Source organism: Peromyscus eremicus, chromosome 3 (genome assembly GCF_949786415.1).
Source record: "Peromyscus eremicus chromosome 3, PerEre_H2_v1, whole genome shotgun sequence".
Classification (NCBI taxonomy): Eukaryota; Metazoa; Chordata; class Mammalia; order Rodentia; family Cricetidae; genus Peromyscus; species Peromyscus eremicus.
Genome location: NC_081418.1, coordinates 82,490,790 through 82,497,895, shown reverse-complemented (window position 1 = coordinate 82,497,895; position 7,106 = coordinate 82,490,790). Strand labels below are relative to the sequence as shown.

The window sequence follows — 7,106 nt, the reverse complement described above, 5'->3', positions numbered from 1 at the left end:
ATAAAGCTTCAATTCTCCCTATTGAGAAATCTGTCTTCTTAAGACATCCAGGCTTTCTAATTTCTTGTCCATGATATCTCAATAATATGCTATCTATCTCTTTAGTACCATATGCTGTGATGCTTGGTGAATATTCAATTAAAAATGCTTCAGCTCATATTGTAAGAAACATCAAGTAAGAAAATATAATCCTGAACCAAGACCATAGATACGAGATGCTCTTCCTTTCAAACTTCTGAATTTTTTCAAGATACTTACTTAGACTGTGCTAATATTGCAGCCTTGTATGTGGGATACAAGCACAAATAACTTTCAAATCTTAACATCTCATCAAGTAACCAGAAGGGGGAGATATAATTCAAGATGACACAGAGGAGTTCTTTATTGCAATCAATATAAAGTCAGTATCATTTGCATAAGTTCTTCTTCCTTCTAGAGTTCCTGCCTCTTACAATATTATAAGAAGGTCTTTCTACAGGCTGTGTCATGACACACTTAAACTCAGGGAAAGCAGGAAGATGGTGTCCACATCTCAGGTCCGTGCGCTTCTGTTCTTCTGGGTTTCAGGTAAGAGTGATTACACATGTCAAAAAGTGGAGACATTAATTAAAGACAGAAATTTTACATCCTTAGGAAGCCCATCATCACATGGTATTTTACTTCCTGTTGAAAGACATTGATACAAAAAAAATCTTACCTTTTTAATAAGTAGTTTAGAAGTGACTTTCAGATGCAATGTCCTGTTCTGATTAATATTTATCATATGTTTTCATCCTCCAGAGGTAACATTGTGCTGACTCAGTCTCCAGCCACCTTGTCTGTGATTCCAGGAGAAAGAGTCACCATGACCTGCAAGGCCAGCCAGGGTATTACAACAAGCATACACTGGTATCAGCAAATTCCAAATGAGGTTCCAAGGCTTCTCATCAAGTTTGCTTCTGGGTCTGTCTCTGGGATCCCCTCCGGTTCAGTGGCAGTGGATCAGGGACAGATTTCACTCTCAGCATCAACAATGTAGAGCCTGAAGATGTTGCAAGTTATTACTGTCAGCAGAGTAGCAGCTGACCTCCCACAGTTATAGAGGCTCTAGAAAAAAAACACCAGGGAAGCCGAAGTCTGAGGCTGGGCTGCTTCAGCTGCTTCTAGTGGTGTCCTCTACCTTCTTCAAAGTGTTTCACAGATGCGGACAGCATTGCAGAAAATACAAATGAAGAAGCCTGGATGGCTCTATTGCCTTTGAACTCTCTTCACTCCACTTTCTCCATAATACATAGCCTATAATATTTTCCTGGTGTAATCAATCTTCCTCCAGTGTACTACAACCCAGAGAAAATCCTAGCCTGGATTGACAAAATAATTGATTCCATGCTCATATAAGTGTTGGAAGTACAAATGAGGCATTGCTTGAAGCCATAGCATATACTATATTCTTGTCCCCACAGAGATGAAAGCTGAGACTCACTGCTTCATGTCTCAGTTGCAACTTTCCCTATGCACGTTTTACAGTAAGTGAACAAGTATTGAGTATAGAGTGTTTTTCCTGTTTATAGATTTAGATGAACTAGCCAATCTAGTTTGGTGAAAACAGCAAATTTCATGATAATTGGTTACATTTACTACTTAATAGACAAAAAAAGAAAGTGTAGTTGGAAACAGTAAAATTATGTCTGTCAACATAATTTTCCATACATCACTTGGAGTTATATCTTAAGTATCATAAGTTCAGATGAGTAACAAAAATGCAGTTTCTTTTATAAACAATGGAATCATGGGGGATATACCAGTTTTTAGATTCCCCTTTGCCACTACAGTATTTCATGGAAATAAATGAAGCTTCTCTGTATTAGCATTTCATTAGAAAAATGTCAGTGAAATGTGTTAAAGTGCATGGACAGAGGCTTGCAAAAGGAGAATTACCATGGAGGTATTTTAGCTAAATATGAATAGAAATCTGAGTTGTCTCATACTGAAAGAATATTGCAGAAAGAATCTTCATGCCTCAAGTAAGAGAGCCTTCATCAAGGATTGTGTTTAATAGAGTAGGGCTAACCATTAAACAATGCTGCAAACATGACTAAGAATTTAAAGTTTGGTGGAGTATGTTGGTTCATGTCTCAAAACCAGCACTTGGGATTCTGAGGCAGGAGGATCTCCATGAGTTCAAGGCCAGTCTGATCTACATGGCAAGATTCAGGTCAGTCAAGGCTACATAGTGAGACCCTATTTCAAAAACAAAAACAAAGGGAAATAATTAAAAAATCAGTTGGTTGAAAAATTTCATTTTGTGCCCTAATTAAAATCTGGGAGTAACTTTGGTGTGTGTGTGTGTGTGTGTGTGTGTGTGTGTGTGTGTGTGTGTGTGTGTTATATGCATAAGACAAGGGGATAAATCATAGGTAGGCTTAAAGACTCTCCTCTATCATTCTTCATTTTTACTTTTTGAGATAGGCTCTCCTGCGGAATGAGGAATTTTTCATTGTCTAGAATAACTCATCAGAGAGCCACTTTGATCTGCTTGTCTCTATGTCTGATTGCTGGAGTTACAGAAAGTGTGGCTAAAACTGGCTTTAATGTGAGTGTCAGGAATTGAAATTTGGGTTCCATTCTTTCATTGCAAATATCTTACAGAGACATACCCTTGACACTGAAACTAATTATTAAAAATAATAAAACATTTTTGTCCCTCAGGACAAGTCTTTTGAGGTTAATGCATTTTAATACCAAGATCAATTATTTTCATCTACTTAGGTCCAGTTTCCTGCTCATGCATTAATTAGAAATGTATGATTCACAATCTAGGCATTGTGAAATACCTTCCACTCACAGCACTATAGGTACTTTTATGAAAAAATTACATATGTTTATATTTGGTATGAATGATTACCCTAAATAAGACATTCTATCCAATGTTTAAAAAATGTATTTTAAGATGTTAGGATTTTGTGTTTGGTTCTGTGGTTATGCAAACTCATCAATTTATGCTCCTGGTACCTGTTATTCAGTGAAAATCCTATGGAATTTGTTTAGACTATGTACCATGATCTCATAAACCACAATGTCAAGAAAGAATAAAGAGATAATTTATGTAATACTTTGGTTTTTATGTGTGGAGAGAAGATACACACACATAGTGGTTTTTTTATATGTGTTTTCAAAACTTACTTTTCTCTACAAATTGAGATAACCTTCCTATAATTTAAAATTTGTGGTTCTCAATATTTACTTTTATGTCTTAAACAATTTTGATAATTTCACATATATATAATGTGAGTTGTGAACAATTTTACACAGTATTACCCCTTCTCATTCCTCCCTCTGACCCACTTAAACCTTTTTCCATGCCAACAAGACCCCTCTGAAAAGTGGGTTTATTTGTGGTTACTAGCCTGATACAACTTATACAACTTGGTTATATAAGACAAGATCAATAAATGACTTCAGACAGGACTTGAAGTTTTTTCTGTCAACAAATGGTATTGTCCAAAGTGAATTTATTACCTGATCATCCCTTCCCCCATCTACCACTCATAGAAGATAATAGGGAGGCAAACATTTGCTCCCATTAGTAATAAAAGAAGCAAGCATTTTACATTTTTGTTTTCAAAAATATAAATCAATTTATTTTAATAAACTTACATACAAAAACACTAACCAACAGATTAAGTAACCACTCTAACACATACTTCCTAACTCCCAATCCCGACTCATCTCAATGAACTTCAGTTGGAAAAGCCATCATATAATATAATTATTATATAAAAATGATTATCTTTATATCCCATGAGTCCTCTTGCCTATATTCTGTCTTTACCCATCACCTACTATAACCTTTTCTTGATCTTCACTCTACATGCTGTACTATATGAACAATTATAGCTCTCCACCATAATTTTTAGTCTTCTTTGCAGTTTCCTTATAATTTGCATTATTAAAGGCTAAAAGTTATGAAATCAGCAATACAGATACCTAAGCAAGACCACCATAAGAAAACACTAGTGAACATGTCAGCTCAGTAGGGAAAATTTCATACAGCCCCAGACCTTGTTGAATTGCTCCAGGCAATCAAAACTTGCTGAGAGAGCAGAAATCAATCTTCTGCATGGGTGAACCTCTTGGTAGGTTATTAAATCACAAGTGGTCAGCCTTAAACACACATACACAAGACCAACATTAAATGGACCTACTAGGTAGTGTGTGTTTGTAAACAATAATAACTATATAATAAAAGATCACAAATTTGAGAAGGAGATGTTAGAAGAGGAGAGTAAATGGTGGAAATGAAATTCTCAAAAATTTTAAAAATGCTATTTTAAGCATCTAAAGTAAAAAACCATTTATGATTAAATAGGAAATGTATGTATTTAGAATTTTGTGCTCACTTTATTTCCATTGAACATTACAATCTGAATATGTAATTTTGAAGAGAAAATATCTGAACTTCAAAAAATATATAAACAGATGGCTATAATTTGTTTCAGATATTCAATAACCAGGGCAACTATAGGCAACTTTGGCTAAAAGTTCTCACCTGTCAAATACGCTTTTGAATCTTCTATTGTTAAATTGCCAGCTCACCGAATGATATTTTGTTGGATTATTCCCAATTTTCTCATTGAAAACAGTCTGCTTTAAGCATCTACCTTAGATATTGTCAGGAAATCAAGGGAGCAACAAGCTAGAAGTGTAACAGCTGCATGAGAATTTAATTGGTATTGTACTTTGAAAGTTCTTGAGCTGATACTATTACTTGGCCCATGAGCTTTAGCAACAGTGTTTGAGCAGTTGAATGGAAAACATAGAAGGAAACCCAGCACACACACACAAATGTTTTACCAATTAGGGAAGTTATCAGGGAATGAAAGAGACTTTTGTGCTACATGTGATTAAAATTGGTATTTTTTATGTGCCCATGAGATAAGAGAGAATCTGGACAGATATCAGATTTAAATATGACCACTTAGCATGTAGCAGTTGTTAAGTGAAGCCCTAGAGGTCCTCAGAAAGAGGCACTATATACTGAAATGTCACCCTCTCCACTCCATTGCTACATTGCTCTTTAGTTCACCGAGATTTTCTTTTCTTTCTTTTATTATTTGTTTCATTTCTCGTGGGAAAGTAAGAAAACAGATATAACTGTTATCCAATTTTCTGTCCATCATGTATACACACACACTCACACATACATATCAAACACACCAAAAGTGCCCCACCAAAGAAAAAGCCATCTTCAAATTGAAATATTTCATATTCTGAACAAAAGAATAGATTTTGGGAAGAAGTGATAATGTGAAATCAAATGTCAGAGAAGTGCTGAACAAACAGCTTTACTAATACTCACAATATTTATATTACTGAAATATTACCAGGTAATGTTCTCCATGTCTGTAAAACTTTGGAACCACAGAACTGATTGTTAAATATAGTCCATATCATCTTCCAAAACCCAGAAGAATTTAGTTAGTTTCATTTTTCAATGTTTCATTAGCATTTTCTACAAGATCTGCAATATCACCAGTCTCTTCATCTATGTCTTCTGGTTTTGGGGTTTTACTATTTCATACTTGCCATGGGAAATGTTCAGCTACCTTTCTAAGGCTCCTGAAGTTGTCAGCAGCATGCTGACTTAATATTCCAGGAAGCATTTCTATAACTGGTATGTATTCTGCATGAGGAATAATTGCAAAGTTGTTGGTGGAAAGGGAAGCATGGACTTTGGGACTTTGGGATTATTTAAATGAATAATCCTTCCATCATTGTCTTTAATCATGTTCATCTCTTCAATACTAGCTGTATTATTCACAACCATTTTTTTTGATAACTCTGGAGCCTTTTGTCTTTAGCTGTAAATGTCCTAAGTACCACCTTCTCTGTTTTGAGTGCTGTGCTCTTGCCCCCTATCTGGACCTGAGATTGAAGTCTCCTAACTTTTCTTGATTCATGCTTTTGTTAAATCTGCAGCAGAGAGGTTCTTCCAACACCAGCACGCAGCAATAGCAAGATGGCTCCATCTCAACAAACTTTGCTAAGAGCCATCTGGAGTCCTACGAATCCAAGATTAAAGGACACACAGCTCTACCTAGATTTAAAAGTAGAAAACTCTAGACCTCAGCCTGTATTACGGTAGCTCTTCACTTATCCCTTCCCCACATTACAACAAGTATTCATAAAAATATTTTAAATTGAAATAGAATCATGTCACTTTCCTCTTTCTTCCCCCAAAATCCTCTTAGGTAGCCTTCTTTCATTTCCTCCCACTTCTTCTCCTCACTCTCAAGTTGATAGCCTTTTTTCCTGAAATTATTATTGTTACATATGTGTATTTGTGTGTGTGTGTGTGTGTTGTGTGTGTGTGTGTGTGTGTGTGTGTGTGTGTTGTGTGTGGGTGGGTGTGATCTATGTGTGTGAATATGTATGCACAAGTGTATAAACACAAACTGCTGAGTCTCAGCCACAACGCATACATCTACATCACAGCACAGTATCTATGGCTCAGGGAACATTATGGAAGAGGGAGCAGGGAGATTGTAAGGGAAAGAGTGCCAGGAAGTCTGTAAAACAGTCTATCTTAACAATGGCTAAACTTGCTTTCAGGTTCCTCTCCTCTCACATTACTTCACTACCCTAGGGCCTTGGCTGAACTTCTTTGCACTCAGATTTCCCTCCCCCTATAGACCTTATCTGCACTGTCTCCTAGCCTATTCCTCTTCTTTGTGTCAGCCACCCATACAGTGAAGTGCTCTCCACAGGGATCCCCAGTGGGTGCAGTAGGCTGGGACTCAAGTAGGTGATGTTCACTCTCCTTTCTGTCCTCCATTACAGTCTCTCCAGCTACCCAATTTCAGTAGGTCATGAGAAATATAATGTAGCTGAGGCACAAGACAAGGAATTCAAAACCATAATTGTGAATATGTTTAAGGACCTTAGAGAGGTGATGGATAAATGCCTTAGAGAAGTCTGTAAAAACACAAACAGTGGAATCAAATAATGAAAAAAAGACCAAGACATGAAAGTAGAAATAGAATCACTAAAGAAAACCCAAATGAAAATAAGACTGGAAATGAAAATTTTAGGAAGTCAAAACCTAACAAACAAGCAAACAAACAAAC

General features: G+C 36.2%; 1 pseudogene; it reads right to left on the bottom strand.

Moving 5' to 3' along the window:
• Positions 1-5,453: 5,453 nt before the first annotated feature.
• On the bottom strand, positions 5,454-6,814 carry LOC131906396 (transcription factor BTF3 homolog 4-like; annotated as a pseudogene).
• Positions 6,815-7,106: the final 292 nt, after the last annotated feature.